This window comes from Cydia splendana, chromosome 7, assembly GCF_910591565.1.
Source record: "Cydia splendana chromosome 7, ilCydSple1.2, whole genome shotgun sequence".
NCBI classification, from domain to species: domain Eukaryota; kingdom Metazoa; phylum Arthropoda; class Insecta; order Lepidoptera; family Tortricidae; genus Cydia; species Cydia splendana.
In genome coordinates this window covers 8,242,461-8,260,305 of record NC_085966.1, presented here as the reverse complement: position 1 = coordinate 8,260,305, position 17,845 = coordinate 8,242,461, and the positions used below count along the sequence as shown (strand labels likewise).

At 38.5% G+C, this 17,845-nt stretch overlaps 1 protein-coding gene across 1 annotated transcript in view; it reads right to left on the bottom strand.

Moving 5' to 3' along the window:
• LOC134792106 (venom allergen 5.02-like) overlaps positions 1-17,845 on the bottom strand; it is a 197,619-nt gene that overhangs the window by 95,666 nt on the left and 84,108 nt on the right. The window lies entirely within an intron of this gene.

Sequence of the window (17,845 nt, the reverse complement as noted above, 5' to 3'; positions counted from 1 at the left end):
TGGAATTGAAATGAATGTAGAGTTAGACCAAAAAAAGTCTGCAGCTATTTTGATAGCCCACGCAATGCAAGTGTTATTTATACGTCATAATTTCATAGAAGTTTGACGTTTAAAACAACACTTGCACTGCGTGGGCTATCAAAATCTCTGCAGACTTTTCTTGGTGTAACTCTAGGTATTGTCTGGACTGGAGTTTTATATTTTACAAGCTTTGTTAATTTCGCATAGGTACATTTCGTAAATATTATGATGATGACATGGAGCTGATCTGATGATGGAGACAGGAGGTGGTCATGGGAACTCTGTGATAAAACAACGTAGTCTAATTGGTTATTAGTATTGTCTCAATAAGTATTAGTTGCCTGTGGAAAGAAAAGTACCTACATTCAGCGATAAGCTATAGCAGATAAAGCTTACGTAGGTACCAAAAATGATTTTTTTGTCAAAAAACTTATTGTTTTTCAGATGAATCATGCTTCACGTTTGAGTTTGCTGCTTTTTCGATCAATCCAACTCCTTGTCTTCATTGCTGAAGATTCTGTCTGATGAGTTTTTGGATGACTTATATTAGTCCTTTCTATACCCCATCCTTAGCGGTAATAACGGTCCTGACCGTCAGGTTAGCAAGATAATTATTAATTATATAATTAACTTTCATCGGCTAGACCTAGAGGAAGCCCGTAACGTGATTGCTTGCCAATGCCATCTTTCCAATCACCACCATCTTTAAAGTTCCCCTATGTTCTCTGAAATGCGCAATAAGGCCAATATGTATCGATTTATGACCCATTTCGTACCTTGTGACAATCAATATGAAAGTTGCTAGAGAAGAGACCTCGTACTATTGTCACTGTGACAAGGTACAAAATGGGTTATAAATTAACCTTTTCGACGCCGTGTCAAACACAAAAGCTGTCACTCAGATTCCACGTCACAAAAGTGTCAAAACTGAAATTGAACTTTATGCATATGCACGCAGGTCTACGTTGCTCTGTGGTCTGTGACCGATTAATCGGTATTTGGCGTTGAACCTGCGGTGCGGATATATCGGTCATTGGCCTCCAAAAGGTTAAAACTTTCTACTTGACCTAATAATATTTCGCACGTAACTTCTGAAACATGACAAGAAATTAACTCGAACCGACGTCCCATCGCCTATCAATGGGTAATAAGGAAAAAAGGAATTGAAAATAACCCGGCTTCTAGTCTTTATACAACTTACTTATTTATTTCCAGATCGAAATTTGTAAACTATAAAGATAAGACCAGTTGTCCACGTTCCACGATGACTCTTCATTACTTATCATCAGGTGAGGTTACTAGGTCAACACATTAAGCTCATTAAATTATTGAAAAGCAAAAGTTCACGTTGCAGAGGCATGAAAAACAACCATGACTGTGCAACATAATACATAATACAAATGGTACATCGTTATAATTATAGATTATTTTATGCACATACGGGGGTTTTATCAATATGAACACCATCTTGCTTGTACGAGTAGGTATTCACATAAGTCACGGTCCTAACCCGTGACAGGAAATGAGATAATTTAAATTCATATTATGTCATCAATTATCATCTCGTAAAATCTTCGTTATTTATTATTAAGGAATATAGTACTCCTCCTCCTCGAGTCGTATTCCTCATAGCTGAGGGTCGTGACCTCTATAAATTACTCTTTCGAACGATTGCTTTCCACGTGTTTCGGTCTTCGGCAGTGTGAATGGCCTCGTGAACTTTCTTGCCGGAGTTGTCACTGATTTGATCAGTCCATCGCATAGGGCTTCTTCCTCGTCGATATCCTTTTTTTTCCTGTCACAACCAATATACCACTACATTGCCCAATTAAAGTTTCTTGAGTTAGTGGTAGAGGTAGCTACAAATAGATTTAACGTACGCTGAACGTACACTGACATCATAATATTCATAATGATAATATATAATATCTAAATGATGTCATTTAGTTATCGTCCGTCTCGCTCGCGCCTTTACATGTATGGACAAGTACGACTGAAATACACGATAATCAAAAAAGATATCATTCTGATGTCAGCGTACGTTCGAATTGGCCTGCTACTCTCGTTGGATGTCGTTCGGCCCTCTGGGACAACACATACCGAGAGAGATCTTCTATTCTATTTCATTTCATTTTTAGGGTTCCGTACCTCAAAAGGAAAAAACGGAACCCTTATAGGATCACTCGTGCGTCTGTCTGTCTGTCCGTCTGTCACAGCCTATTTTCTCCAAAAGTACTGGACCAATTAAGTTGAAATTTGGTACACATATGTAAATTCGTGACCCAGGCCAGATTCGAACTTTAAGATAAGTCACTTAATAGATCTAGAAACGATATGGATTAGATATGTCAGTGTCAAATGTGACGTTTCTTCAAACAAAACCTCACCCTTGACACTGACACATCTAATCCATATCGTTTCTAGATCTATTAATTGACGTATCTTAAAGTTCGAATCGGGCAGATAGACGGATTTCTTACGTAAACAAATGAATTTTAAACATCGAGGCCACTTTTGGGGGGTAAATGTGAAAATTAAAAAATATTTTTTTAAAACTATATCGTGTTATTTTCTCTTGTTCCTATTACCCCTTGTCCCTTACCACTAATTATAAACATCGTCTCAATAACACTTACGTACCTAAATAAGATTTCTACTTAATGCATGATGCATGAGGGTGGTTAATAGTTATTTTTAAATATTGAATAGTATACAGTTATTCAGATAAGAATAAGGAAAACGATTTCTACTGCGTAGGCACATCCAGATATGAAAAAGATTTTGTTACGTAGTAGGTATTAGGTATTACATATAAATATATACCTACCTACTCAGAAACTCGTAATATACATTCCTCCCATCTATACATATAATAAAGCTGAAGAGGGTCAAAAGTCTGTACATGGAAGATATTCGAAAAAAAGTTGGCTGGGGATACTTAGAATCGATAACAGAACACGTTCCAACAGTTTTTAGAATTTTTGTCTGTTTGTCTGTTTATCTGTTTATCTGTTTGTCTGTTTATTTGAACGCGCATCACGTGAAAACGGCTGAACGGATTTTGATGCAAATTTTACTAATCTGCCGAGAACATCCCCGGCCAGGTTATAGGCAAGGACCGGAAAACCCCTCTTTACGCTTAATCCTATCAATTCGGTAACCCAATCGATTCGGTTACCGTATCATTCGGTAACCCTATCATACTGTTACCTGATTGTAATGGTAACCTTATTGAAACGGTAACCCTAACCTTTAACCGAGTTAATCTCAAAACCCCATCGCGATAGGGTTTTTGTTAAGGGTTTTTAACAGGTTTTCATTCAGTTATGGTTACCTTTATTATCGGTTGCTTACTGGTTTGCTACATTAAAGTAGTTTTAGTGATGTGCCGTCAGAACTAAAAAAAAATACTAAAAAATTTGTTTATTTTATTTACTTTATTTATATTTTGTTGATTTTATGGATTTTACTTATTAAATTTATTTAATTTAATTTATTTATTTAATTGATTTAATTTTTTGAATTTGTTGAATTTATTTATTTTTTTGAATTTATTTTATTTAATTAATTTATTTTATTTATTTTATTTATTTAATTTATTTTATTTATTTAATTTATTTAATTTATTTAATTTATTTAATTTATTTAATTTATTTAATTTATTTAATTTATTTAATTTATTTAATTTATTTAATTTATTTATTTAATTTATTTAATTTATTTAATTTATTTAATTTATTTTATTTATTTAATTTATTTAATTTATTTTATTTATTTAATTTATTTTATTTATTTTATTTATTTTATTTATTTTATTTATTTTATTTATTTTATTTATTTTATTTATTTTATTTATTTTATTTATTTTAGTTATAATATAATAATATTTATAATAAGGCGTAGGGATGTGACGACCCCATCGCCCGCTGGTTTTACCAGTGCAATCAGTCAACGCAGGGCAGCTTGTGGCGAGCTGTTGGGGATTAGCGACCTCACGTACCCGAGTGCTCCTGGAGAGTTCTGTTACCCGCAAGGAGGGTGGGTGGGACAGGATTCTCTGCCTCTGGCTTGCCTTAGCCGGCCGGCCAGAGTGGAGTCGTTAGAGCTATAAGCTCCAGGGGTGGAAGTGAAATATGCATAAGACGCGAGTTGGCACAGTGGCTGTTAACAGCCACTGGGTAGAAAGCGGCGCACACCTCTCGACACCCCTGAGCCGCTCACACCGGTGTTGCCCTTGAGCCATCCTAGATGTCGCTTTTTGTGGGGGCCCATCTTGTGAGGGCGAGTCACCGTCTGCCGGATATAAAATTGCATACCGTTTTATTAGGCAGGCGTCCGGTTTTTTACCCCATAGCTCAATTCTTAGTCCATCGCTTTCACCCAATAACCTAGTTCATTTTAGATTCCATCAACTCTCAATAGTCCTTACACCCTGGCGGGTGCTGCCTCTGCGTGCGTCCCATGACACGGGCAAGGGCAGCCTCCGCTCGGTGTACCCCTTACATTTCATTAAAGTGTCAAAAGGGCCTCTACGTGTTGGCTTCGGCTCCGCGCACGCCTCCCAAAGGTCCGGAACACCATTGTTCCGTGATGGGAAAGACATACATTTATAATAAGAACACACCATACAAGTAGGTATAAAGATAAACAAAGGAAAGGCAAAAAAACTTGTTTGTGCTGGAGGCTTCATAGACCGCCCATGCCAACCTCGGTTATTCAATAATAAGTTGAATTTAAGTGTGCGTAAAGATTACAATCGTTTGAACTGGTCAAAAACCTCATAATGAGGTAACTGAATAGACTGGGTTTTTATTTCGGTTACCGGTAACAGAGGTTAACTCGATCTGATACGGTTACCGAATCAAAGTGTTACCTTATTAAGCGGTTACCGTTATGGTAGGGGTTTTTATAAACACCTCTAAAATAACCCTATGAAAAACCCCGGTTAAGGTAACCGGTTCCTGTCCCTGGTTATAGGCTATAAAAATTCAACCCCTAAAAGGGGGGGTAGCTATAACACTCGATTGACTTAAGTTTGCCCCTGAATCTTATGGCGCTACTTAGGAAGGAGGGGCAAACTTTTTTCAAATATGTGCTACCATTATAGAGTACCCTGGTAAACTAACAGATGCGCTGAATTTAATACGTGTTGACATGAATAGGCCACCGAGGAAGGATTTTGCCAAATTAACTCTAAGTTTAGCAGAGAGGGTACGGTTATCAACAAATTTAATTGAATAATTATGTTGATTTAATAATACAACAAAATTAAACGACAGTAAATTAATTGCCCCTCATTGCACAGTGCCATCTTTTGGGGAACTGAGTAAAAATTAAGTAATCAAGAAAACTAAAAATGAGTTTACATAGTTACGTAGTGGTAAAATAAACACACATATCAACACGCGTATAATTGCATAATTATTTAAAATTATTAATTTTCTCCGTCATGAATTATACCTAATCGTAATTATATCGCATCCATATCAAATCCATATTCATACGTATACAGCACTTAATAATGGCTACGAAGGTGGGTACTTTGAAAAAAAAACATTGACCTCTGTCATTTGCAGTGCCGGATTAACCCTTTTAAGCAAAATAAGCACTTGCTTAGGGTACCACGTACCACGTCTAGGGGGCACCAAAACCGTAGGCAAAAAAACGCGCAGGCTGCATCAGCATTGCAGTCGTCGTGGAGTAGGTACCTACATGAAACTTTTATACGTGTACAAGTACTTGCCCATCTAATAACGAAGGGTCGTAGGGATCAAGTAAGAGAGTGAGTTCGATTTGACCTTACGCGGAGGCCCTTAAAGTCATGGAAAAATATTTTGCTTTCGGGCTTGCGGCCAGCCGATTTTTTCGACATAGGTTACCGATTTAATAGCGAATTTTGCTCTCTTGCACGCCAGATTTATCGGCCAAGCCAAGTTGCTCCTTAGCCGCGATCCTGAGACCTACCTGTCAAAAGTGTTATAAGGGGCCCCGTGAAAGCCGAATACTAAAAGCATCCTATCAAGTAGCGCTTCGGCTTCGAGTGAAGCCGAACAGCGAGCAGTAGAAGAGTCGTGATTACATGCATAGATTCGATTTCAAGCCACTCTTTTGCAGTTCGGCGTTAGGTCTTATGCGAGGCCTTCTGCCTTACGGCAAAGTTGATCTTCTGCCTTAATTACACTTGGGCGTGGATCCAAATCCAAGCTTTCCTCTTTCGCAGCTGGGCCTTCTGCCTTGCTCACTCTTCGCCAATTCAATTCACTTGGTCAATTCCAAGCTCTGCTTTCTTGCATCTTTTCACCTCTCTTGCATCAAACAACCTCGCTGAGACCCTTAAATATCGAGCCCTATGCGAAGCTAGGCTGATAAAAAACTGCCCCATCCCTTCTCTGTATGAAATCCTGGATTCGCGCCTGTTGGGACGAAAAGTAAAAATATACAACTGTCTATCAAATTGCGTTTTTTATATCGAAAAATTTTCGCGCTCGCTTCGCTCGCGTTTTCAATAACTTTCTAAGATATGATAAAGGTGACATTCGGGTAGCAACTGCAGCAGCATTATTCTGTTGCAACGTTACTGCTGCAGCACTGTCAATTTTCGAGATAAAATGATGTGACTGATTTCCATAATAAAAGTAAAAATGTACAACAGTCTATCAAATTGTGTTTTTTATATCGAAAAATTTTCGCGCTCGCTTCGCTCGCGTTTTCATTTACTATAAAATTATATGGCTGATTTTCATACTAAAAGTAAAAATGTACAACTGTCTATCAAATTGCGATTTTTATATCAAAAAATTTTCGCGCTCGCTACGCTCGCGTTTTAAATAACTTTCTGAGATATGATAAAGCTGACATTCGGGTGGCGACTACAGCAGCATTATTCTGTTGTAACGTTACTGCTGCAGCACTGTCAATTTTCGTGATAAAATGATGTGACCGATTTCCATAATAAAGGTAAAAATGTACAACTGTCTATCAAATTGTGTTTTTAATATCGAAAAATTTTCGCGCTCGCTTCGCTCGCGTTTTCAATAACTTTCTAAATTATGGCAAAGGTGACATTCGGGTGGCGACTGCAGCAGCATTACTCTGGTGCTACGTTACTGCTGCAGCACTGTCAATTTTCGTGATAAAATTATGTGACTGATTTCCATACTATAAGTATAGATTTCCATATTTGATAGACAGTTCATTTTTATGAACTGTCTATCAAATTGCGTTTTTATAACGAAACATTTTCGCGCTCGCTTCGCTCGCGTTTTCAATTACATTCTAATATATGATAGAGGTGACATTCGGGTGGCGTAAGGTGACATTCTCAGCTGTAATGCGGCAATGAACGTCAGTCAATTTACCAAAAAAATTCAATGTAATCTTGATGACCCTAGAGAGAGGGGGCACCATGGTCTAGAAATGCTTAAGGCATCAAAATATCTTAATCCGGCACTGGTCGTTTGCGGAGTCAAACGATTTGGGACTTGCATTTTATACGCATTTCCATGCCTTCGAATCGAAAAAAATCGAATCATTCGCGAAAGTCTCGCAACGCAATGAGGTTACAAGGGGCATGTGGTCTTCCTCAGGAGTCTGAAGAAGACCACGGTGAGTGGCGCTCTAGCCAGGCAGGCCGCTTCGCTTTCGCTCGCGCGCGTATACCTTACTGTATCGTCCGATATACACCTACTACTCTGTCGTTTAAATCACGTGTAAAATAAAATAAAATAAAATAAGGGCGAAAAAACCTATTGATTTTGCAGTGTAGTTTTATTTAGTGGTAACTGTAAAATATTTTATCTGGACTACAGTCCTCTAGCATATCCATCTGTCAACTTTACTTCAAGTTCCGCCTCCAAGGGAGAGGGAGAGAAATCAGGATTAGAAATTAGCCGCTTACTGACACAGACCGAATTCCACGCGGGCGGAGCCGCGGGCACAGCTAGTTAGGGAATAAGTACAGTCCAAGTCCAAAATCGCTCAGTAGAAAGAGCGCTACCGCTACCACTATTAAGATAATTTTTACCACAGTCATAGGGCGAAATTAGGTTATCGTCCTAACTAAGAACACTAGGTACCGTAAAATGTGGTGAGTAGGGCCAAAACTGACATTCAAACCTCGATAAAACTTTATTTTTACATGTGGCAAACTGATTTTTATACGTAATAAATGTTCCAGTTGTTTGAATTTTAGATTTTTTATTATTTTGTGTAGTTAATTCCATTTCATAAGTTTAAAGATAAATACGAAATAGTAGGAAATCCCAGCTCACCCCGTAGTAGGGGTGAGGAGGGATTTCAGACTAAGGTGAGTTTTGAAAATTGTTTGATCGACACTTTGGGATTATGAACATTATAATAGCTTGATTTGTTATTAAAATATATAATTTACGTAGCAGTAGCCTGTAAAGACCAACTCACCCCTCTGTCATCCCTCCTCACCCCGTTCATAATCCAACTGCCCTCGTAATCCCTACTCACCCCATTTTACGGTACTGAAAACTTAGCACGATGGGCTTTATCACAAACTCACAAATGGGCAAAGCTTTAAGGCCGTAACACACTATCGCACCGCACCAAGGTCATTTTGCGACGCACCGATAAGTAAGAGCGAGAAAGAGATATCGCTTTCTCGCTCTTACTTATGGGTGCGTCGCACAATGACCTTGGTGCGGTGCGATAGTGTGTTACCACTATTATATTCCTAGCAAGTACCTAGGAACTGCGATCATATATAACCATGGATACCGCCTTTAGGAACATTACCGTTCAAATTCTCGGGCCAAATTAGCACACATACACAATTACGCCTACATTCAAATAAGACGACGCGTTTACAGAGCCTGTAATCAAAGCTGGTAAACAAAATAAGAGTCATCTTTATTACACTAATGGTACATAGCTAAGTGTAGATGAAATGCATATAATGTCAATAACTACCAATCAGCGACATTAATCCGCTAATAACCTTCTTGCTGTACGTACTGGCCGCTGAGAGTTCGCGGTTCAATTATTTGATTAGAATATGACTTGGACAGGGATAGGTTTATGCCATACAGTGAAGAACCAGTCAAATAATTCACGTATAATAATTTAATGCAGATTAAAAGATAACTAGTTAAAATGTTGTTATGACATGACATACTAACTCAACATAAGTAAATATATCATTGTTGTATAAATGTATTCCGCTATAATAAATATTTTGTATATTTTATTATCAATCTGCATGGCAGTGCGAAGTCACGTTCAGGTATAGTCTGTCCGTTTTTCTAAGATCAAGTACGCCATAGTAAATGTATGGCCAACTTGATCTTAGAAATCGGACTGGCTAAGTGGCTATACAGTCTGCAAAATTTACATGGGTACACGAATCGGGTCAAAAATATTTGAAATACTTTCAGTTCAGAATATTTTATACGTATATAGCCGGGCAAGCAAGTTTGTCAGTAGAAAAAGGTAAATTAAAATTTTGTATAGGACCACAGCCGTTCGCGCGCTTACATTTTCTAAATTTGCCGCTCTTATAATAATTTAAAATTTCGCGTTTTGAACACATATTAACTCACATTATACGAAACGAAACTGATTTACGTCGGTAAATCAAGGTAATTTAATATAATTCGCGTTAGACCCGTCTATAATGTGAGTTAAATGTTTGCCGCTCTTTTCTAATGACGGAAATGGCTTGAGAGAGAACCTACATATATGTGACAGTAGAGGGTGGATTCAAATGATCAACATTTTCAGATAATGTGTGTATTTTTTAAATTAATTCAGTGAAAGCATGATAGGAAAAATGTATCTACATTGTAGTGTTGGACGTTAAATGAAACTATTTGGTTGGAGTATAGGTCTATAATGTCTAGAATAACATGGGTACGAGCTTATATAGTCTAGGCTATGTTACGTGTGAGGGTAAGGCGTAGCACACACTACAACATATAGGAGACCGGGTATGATTATCTCACGGGTTATATCTCATGAATAGAACATATTCTAGATATCTTTGCCAGGCATCCACTCAATTTCATGTCTCTCTAATTGGACAGCTTTTTTCCATAGTTCTCTGCGAATAGCATCTTGTGGGAATCTGAATGGAAAGTAATGTAAAATGGCAATACCAAATTTGATTATTAATTTGAAATAACTAGGTAGTTTTTTTATAGCTCCATCTCATGAAATAAAAAAGGAAAATACAAATCTGTAAGAAGGAATTTATTACTACATTTATAATTATATAGAAAATACCTAAACCAAACACACTTTAATAAAATAGTCTACTTCATTTAGCATAACACCATCCCTATTATCCTCGCAATTTAAAAAGTCGTATGTTGTTATGAAAGTCGTATGCAGTTGTTACGTTTTAGCTTAGCACGGTAGTATTGAAAACAAATCGTCATGTTTTTTCCAAATTCTACTGAAGTTATCTGTTTACTACAAGTGAAAAGTGATTCCACTGTCCTTGGTATGAACTAAAATAACTTCTGCACCACTTCACGACACATGAATATATTTTTAATTACAAAAAAACGTTGTTTTTATAAATCAATTTAGCCATTTGTCACTGACTGTCATCTCGGTGGTACTGAGATTGCCAATCGAGCAGTTTGTAAGTACCGCCTATCGCGGGGTAGTTTGCGTTGGGTCATAATTGAGCGGACAGAATACTTCCATGTATAGCATTTCGCTGCCTAGGAACGACTGCTACAGGTATATGGGTAATTTTTAGGGTTCCGTACCTCAAAAGGAAAAAACGGAACCCTTATAGGATCACTCGTGCGTCTGTCTGTCTGTCTGACCATTGGGGGGGGCCCTTTATCTCTCAAACTACTGGGCCTAATATTTGGAAAAAAATACACAAAATAATACTTTACCTATAGATGACAGGAAAACCTATTAGACATGTGCAGTCAAGCGTGAGTTGGACTTATGTACGGAACCCTTGGAACGCAGGTCTGACTCGCACTTCACCGGTTTTTTTTCCAATTTCCCAGTCCGACTTTGTCTATTTTATGGAATTAACTATTACTTACCTAATTTGGTGAACGGAACTATAATGGTAGGGGAGCCCACGATGCTAAATCGGGATTTACTCGAGCGTCATAGAGACCTATTGGGTTGCAAAGCTTAGATGATAAAAAGAAAAAATGTCATATAATATATACCTTTTCATCGGTGGGGGGAGCGGCTATAGATTTTCAAAAATGTAAAAAAAAACTGTTGCATGGACATACTCGATATTGATATCATCCATGTCCTACGTATTAAAAAAAATGTACGTATGTCAACCCTTTACCGCATATGGGTCCAAATTTGGAACGTAATGATATTATCCTCTTGGATTGATATAAGCGTCATCTGTTTTACTGAACTTGTAAGAGGTAGAAACTATGAATACTACTGAACGTTTTCTGTACTTGATACAGCTTCTAACTAGTTTGTGGTCCATATGACGTTATCTTTTCCACCGACGTCCGGCAATTTTACTTGCAAGTGTGATTGACTACTTTGTAATTAGCTTTTCTTTGTTATATTTAGTGCAATAAATAAATTTCCAGCGTTGAGTATTAGAAAAATAGATGCCGCGAGATTTTACGGTAAAACATGTAAGCATTTATATTCAAATTACTATGTATGATGTCGTGAAAGTTTGTTCCTGAAATGGAACATTATGTGTTATAAGCTAGAAGGATTGGACTAATATGGAACATTATGCATTAGTGATTTTTTTATCAGTTTGACAAATATGGAACCTTATGCACTCAGGCAAGCTACTTCTTTATTTTATTTTTGTTAAGTTAGGTACGTTAGCCGGATTGCTAATAAACTGTAGATAACCGGTGACAGCTGGTAGCACAGATAACCAATAACGATCAAATTATTTTACTACGTCAATGACAAACGTTCGTACGTTCCGTATGGTGGTAAGACTGGTAAGTGGCTACCATAGCCTAAACCTTACCAAAAATAAGTATACAAATAATAAATTGTTTTTGAAATTGTAAGTGATTTTTTTAAACTTACTTTTCCATACATATATTGCATACAGTTCCAAATTTGACCAGTTTAATAATCGGGCTCCGGTTAGCCACTAATACATAAAGTTCCAAATGTGGAACAAATTGTTATTTACTATTATTTTTAATTGGGTCGAATATAGATTTTTTTCAAAATTTTTGTTATGTTACATTTATAGTGTTTTATTACATATATTTAATTCGGGGAGAATAAAAAATCCATGCGGTAAAGGGTTAAATTGATTGTTTCCATGATGGGGGTGGTTGTACGTAAGGGTTGAAAATGAAGAATATTTTTTTTTATCGAGCGTGTTAGAATATTATTATCCTATGTACAAATTGTAGTACGTATGAAACTGACCTGTTTCTCTTTGAAGTCCAATGTTGATAATATATTGTACTATTTAAACACTTAACACAACTTTATGTGAAGTTTACACATTTGGTGATTTATGTGGGTACAATACGAAACCACGGTTGATAAGAGAAACATGGGTAGTGGTAACTTTGAGATAGTAGTTAACCAACTACTAAGATTTGTATATTAATTTTAAGTGATTATATTGTGTATAAATATTACTGATTAGTAATTATGTATAACGGAGTTTATTGAAAAGATGTTGTAATCATTTTATTCTGCATAACTCGATTAATGGACGAGGTACATGAGCAACTACGATTGTGACGTCATTTCTGGAATGACAAGTGGCATGATCAACCAGGCTCCAATTTCACCACGGTGACAGGTGCGACAATTGTAAAATCACTGTTGCTGACGTCACAGGCATCCATGGGCTACGGTTACCGCTTACCATCGGGCGGGCCGTATTCCTGTTTGCCACCATCATTGTTTTATTAAAAAAAACTTTATTATATCGGAAAAAAACAGATATTTCTTTTGCGAAGTTTCTGACAATTGTCAAGATTTAGAAGAATTGTAGGTAATTCTTGACAGGTAATGAGTTATATGTCGGAATTTCGTGACAATTGTAGTGTTTATTGTGACAATTGTCATAAACTTAGCAAGAGAAATATCTGTTTTTTTCCGATATAATAAAGTTTTTTTTAATAAAACAATGATGGTGGCAAACAGGAATACGGCCCGCCCGATGGTAAGCGGTAACCGTAGCCCATGGTTGCCTGTGACGTCAGCAACAGTGATGTTTTACAATTGTCGCACCTGTCACCGTGGTGAAATTGGAGCCAGGTGCAAGTGGCTAGCTGGCGGTGGGCATAAAAGGGCCCGACCAAATTCATTTGGGTCATTCTGCTTCGAGCATCAGCACTGAGTTAATCGTCGCCAAAGGGATATTGAAAGTTAAGTAAATACTATGTTGATAATTAATAATATGTATTATATTTAGGTGTCCGTGCCTTCGCTTGAACCACATTATGAGATAACACCCTTGTAACTCAGCCCTAATCAAGCGAATTCATCAACTAGTAGCGCCATCTATCGCGCTACCCAAGTAGTAATGTCACCCGGTTGCCAGCGCGCGGCTGCTTTCTCTTCAGTACGCTTTTGTAACTCAGCCGAGCAACACGTTTACAAAGCAAGTTTAAAAAGATGAAGAAATTTAAATCGTAAAAATATTTTGAAAACCTCCGACTTCGTGACATTCCGCTCGGTGCCCATGGCCCAGCGACGAGACGCAGTGACCTTCCTACAGGCACCGTCACAAAAAGTACACGGGTACTTACGCCTCATGGCCTCGTCCTGTGGGACAACAAGCGTCGTCCCGTGAGACGACATGGCGTCGTCCCGTGGGACGACATGGCGTCGTCCCGTGGGACGACATGGCGTCGTCCCGTGAGACGACATGGCGTCGTCCCGTGAGACGACATGGCGTCGTCCCGTGAGACGACATGGCGTCGTCCCGTGAGACGACATGGCGTCGTCCCGTGAGACGACATGGCGTCGTCCCGTGAGACGACATGGCGTCGTCCCGTGAGACGACATGGCGTCGTCCCGTCAGACGACAAGCGTCGTCCCGGGAAATGACATGGCGTCGTCCCATGAGACGACATGGCATCGACCCGTGAGACGACGAGGCGTCGTCCCGTGAGAGGACAAGGCGTCGTCCCGTGACACGACATGGCGTCGTCCTGTGGTATCGTCCTGACAATGGTATTGTCCTGACAGACGACATGGCAGCGTCTTGTAAGACGACGAGCATCGTCTCGTTAAAAGACCTTGTGATATTCCGCTCAGTGCCCGTGGCCCAGCGATGAGACTAAGTGAGCTCTAGCCATCACCATAAATAGAATACCTACGGGTATAAATGGCACACGGCGTCGTCCCGTTGGACGACAAGCGTCGTTGCGTGAGACGACATAGCGTAGTCCCGTGACATCGTCCTGTGGGACATCAGGCGTCGTCCTGTAAAACGATAAGGCGTCATCCTGTGATACGACAGGCATCGCGATGAGTTACGTCCTCATGTGAGAAGACATTGCGCCATCCTGTGGTATCGTCCCGTGAGAGGATATTGCGTCCCATAGGACTACATTGCATTGTTCCATAAGACTACATTTTGTCGTATCGTGAGACATTAATGCGTCGTCCTATGAGACGATATCGCATCGTCCTATGAATCGTCCATTGAAATGACGTTGTCTTGTTATACAAAAACCGTTGTCTCATGGTCTACCATTAATACGGTAGCGGACGTCTTATTGGTCGCTTTATCGTTCGATGTCTGCACGGTGGGCCTCGCATTTAAGATCTGCATGGTCATGAACAATGCACGACTTAGTTAGTGGCGTCATCATCAATGTAGCCGACCAAATGGTGTGTCACCTTTTAAACCGACGAGCAGCAGAATTTCTATTAGAGGGTTTGGCGCGAAATTGATAACGAAATGCAGTTACAGTAATTGTCTCAACCTGCCAGGAAAAAGGAAGGTTTCCGTCTTGGTCGTGTACAAATGTTGGTCTGGGTCGATAACAAACAATTCTCGTGAGATACCAAACAAACCAAAAATATACATTCTGAGGATCATAAACTGTATGACTAACCGGCCATGAAAAATAGCAGTTAAGAAACTGTGAAAAGGGAAAAGTACGAAGTGAAAAACCTTGTGTTATACTTTGTCCAACTAGATCCTATACCAAAAAGAGAGAGGGGGAGGCAAGAAAATTGACGTTAGCCTTAAAGAAGGAAAGAAAACTAAAACTCTCTCTTCTGAATAGGAATACCAATACAAGTTTATACTTGTTTATACCAATTCATTTACGGCTCTGTCATAGGCTAACAAGAGATATCTCTTTATTGCGGCTCTAAGCCTGAAAAGAATAGAGTTTATGATACTCATATATATTAGTGAAAAATCATCGCACTAAATCCCTCTTTTGAATGATGAATGACTATTAGTCAGGTTGATAGTATCTTTGGGAATACTGAAGCATCTCCTGTATACTCTCTAAATATTGACCATTAGCTAAAAAATTGTGGCCTGTTACAAAGAGAAATCTTTTACTTACTTTAAATCGTCTACTATGTAGCTGTGAAACAGAGACCACTAAACTAAGAGTAACACGTAGAAAACAGCAAGTACCTTCCATCGCATTCCGTCCAATAGACCGAACTGACAAAGGCATTTATAATGTAATTAGTGCTCTATTCACATCAGTCAGGTAGAAACTTGTGAAATTAGGTTCAAAATTCTAGTAACAAGCTTCACTTCGGAAGATTATCTAAGCAGTGGGTTGTCAATCGACCTGCCGTTGGTATAACAATCATACATCATAAAACGTTGACCATAAACGTTACATAGTTCAATTTCAAAGGAAATGAACTCTTACTGGTAATATAGCTATCGGAAACAGACGGTATTTGTAGGAGGTGCTTTCACAGAATGTCTAAAAGGACCAACTAGTAAAATATTAAATTAGTATGGTAATCCGCATAGTTACTCATGATTGTTCAATAGGTGAAACATCGGTTTCTTTAGTGGTAAATGTTATGCCTATGTAGAAGATGAAGCGCCCCTTCAAGTTATGTAAATAAATAAAGAATTTATGAAAAGATTTTTCGGTAGTTTAGTTAGAGTGGAGTTACTGATTCTGTTTCGAAAAATCGCGAATTGAATTAGAGGTGAAGCCGCCTAAGAGAACTAAGGTGTCGAACCAATAGCCACGGTCCACGGCTTTACATCTAAACGATGATTGTTTAATTTCTCCAAATATACAAATTAAAATGAAGTCAATTCAGAAACTTTGAAACCATGTGGACTGCGGGGCAAGCCAACGTACATACAAACGTACAACGTACGTAAACGTACACACATGCGTAATATGTAGAAAATATTTGCAGGCAGTCACCGATAGCAGATACCGGATTCTGAAAGAACACGGATCAGAAATATGCTTCTTTCGATTTCCAGATGAGAGGTTTCCTTTGCAGATAAGGAAGTACTCACGTGATTTTATAAAAGAACAACAACATACGGTGGTTCAGGAAAAAATGCAAGATCTAAGTGAAATATGATCCCAGTAGTGACTCATGACTACAAATATGTTCGCCGGTTAAATAGAGCCTGCAATTTACTCTGAAAATCAACACTAGTTCTGCTGTCATTGCCGGATCTAAGTACAATAAGCTTAGCTGAAAGGTAGTAGTCCAGGGCTTACAGAATACTGTTGTAACAGGTCTCGTAGGGCATGTAATTGGAAACGTCATCGTCAATGCAATCAATTAGAGTTCCAGGTGTAGTACCCTACAAAATCATCGTGTCTTGGTTATAGGGCAGATGCGCTGCTAATCGAATTACAGCATTAGTTGTGAAGACAACTACAATTCATATATTTATATATTCATGATAATATGCTTAAAATATCATTAAATACAGTAAATATGAGATGTCAGTAGACATATATCAACGTTACGTCAGGCGTAGCTCACTCCGCGATTTCGTCGCGTCGCTACAAGTACATGCGGCCCACACCAATTTTGGTATCTAGCACTAATAGTTACCGCGCACCGCTATGGAACGGACGCGTGCTCGCGCTTGCGCCACCTTGCGGTCATAATCTGTCGTAATAGTACATACTATTATTTATTCTATGGTTACGTCAAGGTAGTGACATGAATATAATATGTCGCAGAAAGGCCTAGATCATCAATTAATTGTTTATTTGTGGGCATCATGATGCCTAATTAACCCTAGGGATCCCTCAAGATCATCAAATGATACACAACTTGATTGCACGAAAGCCAATAAACAACATACAACGTCCTTGTATTGCTAAATTTCTAATCAAAAGTACCTACAAATTAATAATAATAATAATTCAGCCTATATACGTCCCACTACTGGGCACAGGCCTCTTCTCACTCGCGAGAGGGCTTGGGCTATAGTCCCCACGCTGGCCTAATGCGGATTGGGGCTTCAAAGTACAAATTAAATAATCAAATTAATATTTGGTAATGAACGCGTCTACACGTGTTAAGGTTCGACAGGAATTGTGCCACAGCATAACCCGCGCGCGCCGGTGCTGGCAGCACTTGAGATTAGATGACATCATGAGACACCCGTGGTTTGTGCCACTGCAATGGTATAATGCCAAGAACTTACTGGTTCAGACCAATATACAAATAATAATAATGTTTTAATTTGTCTGGGTGTTACGAAAGTTCCGCAATTGGTTTGAAAAGGTTGCACTACAATTTAAAGTAGATAGGTCCACCTCCACTACTCTTACTCAAAGATTATTTCATCGTCAGTCAAGAGGTTTTACACTCTTATTAGAAGATCGTATGTATACGAAAGCATTAAATACTCACAAATCGTGCTAAGTTTAAC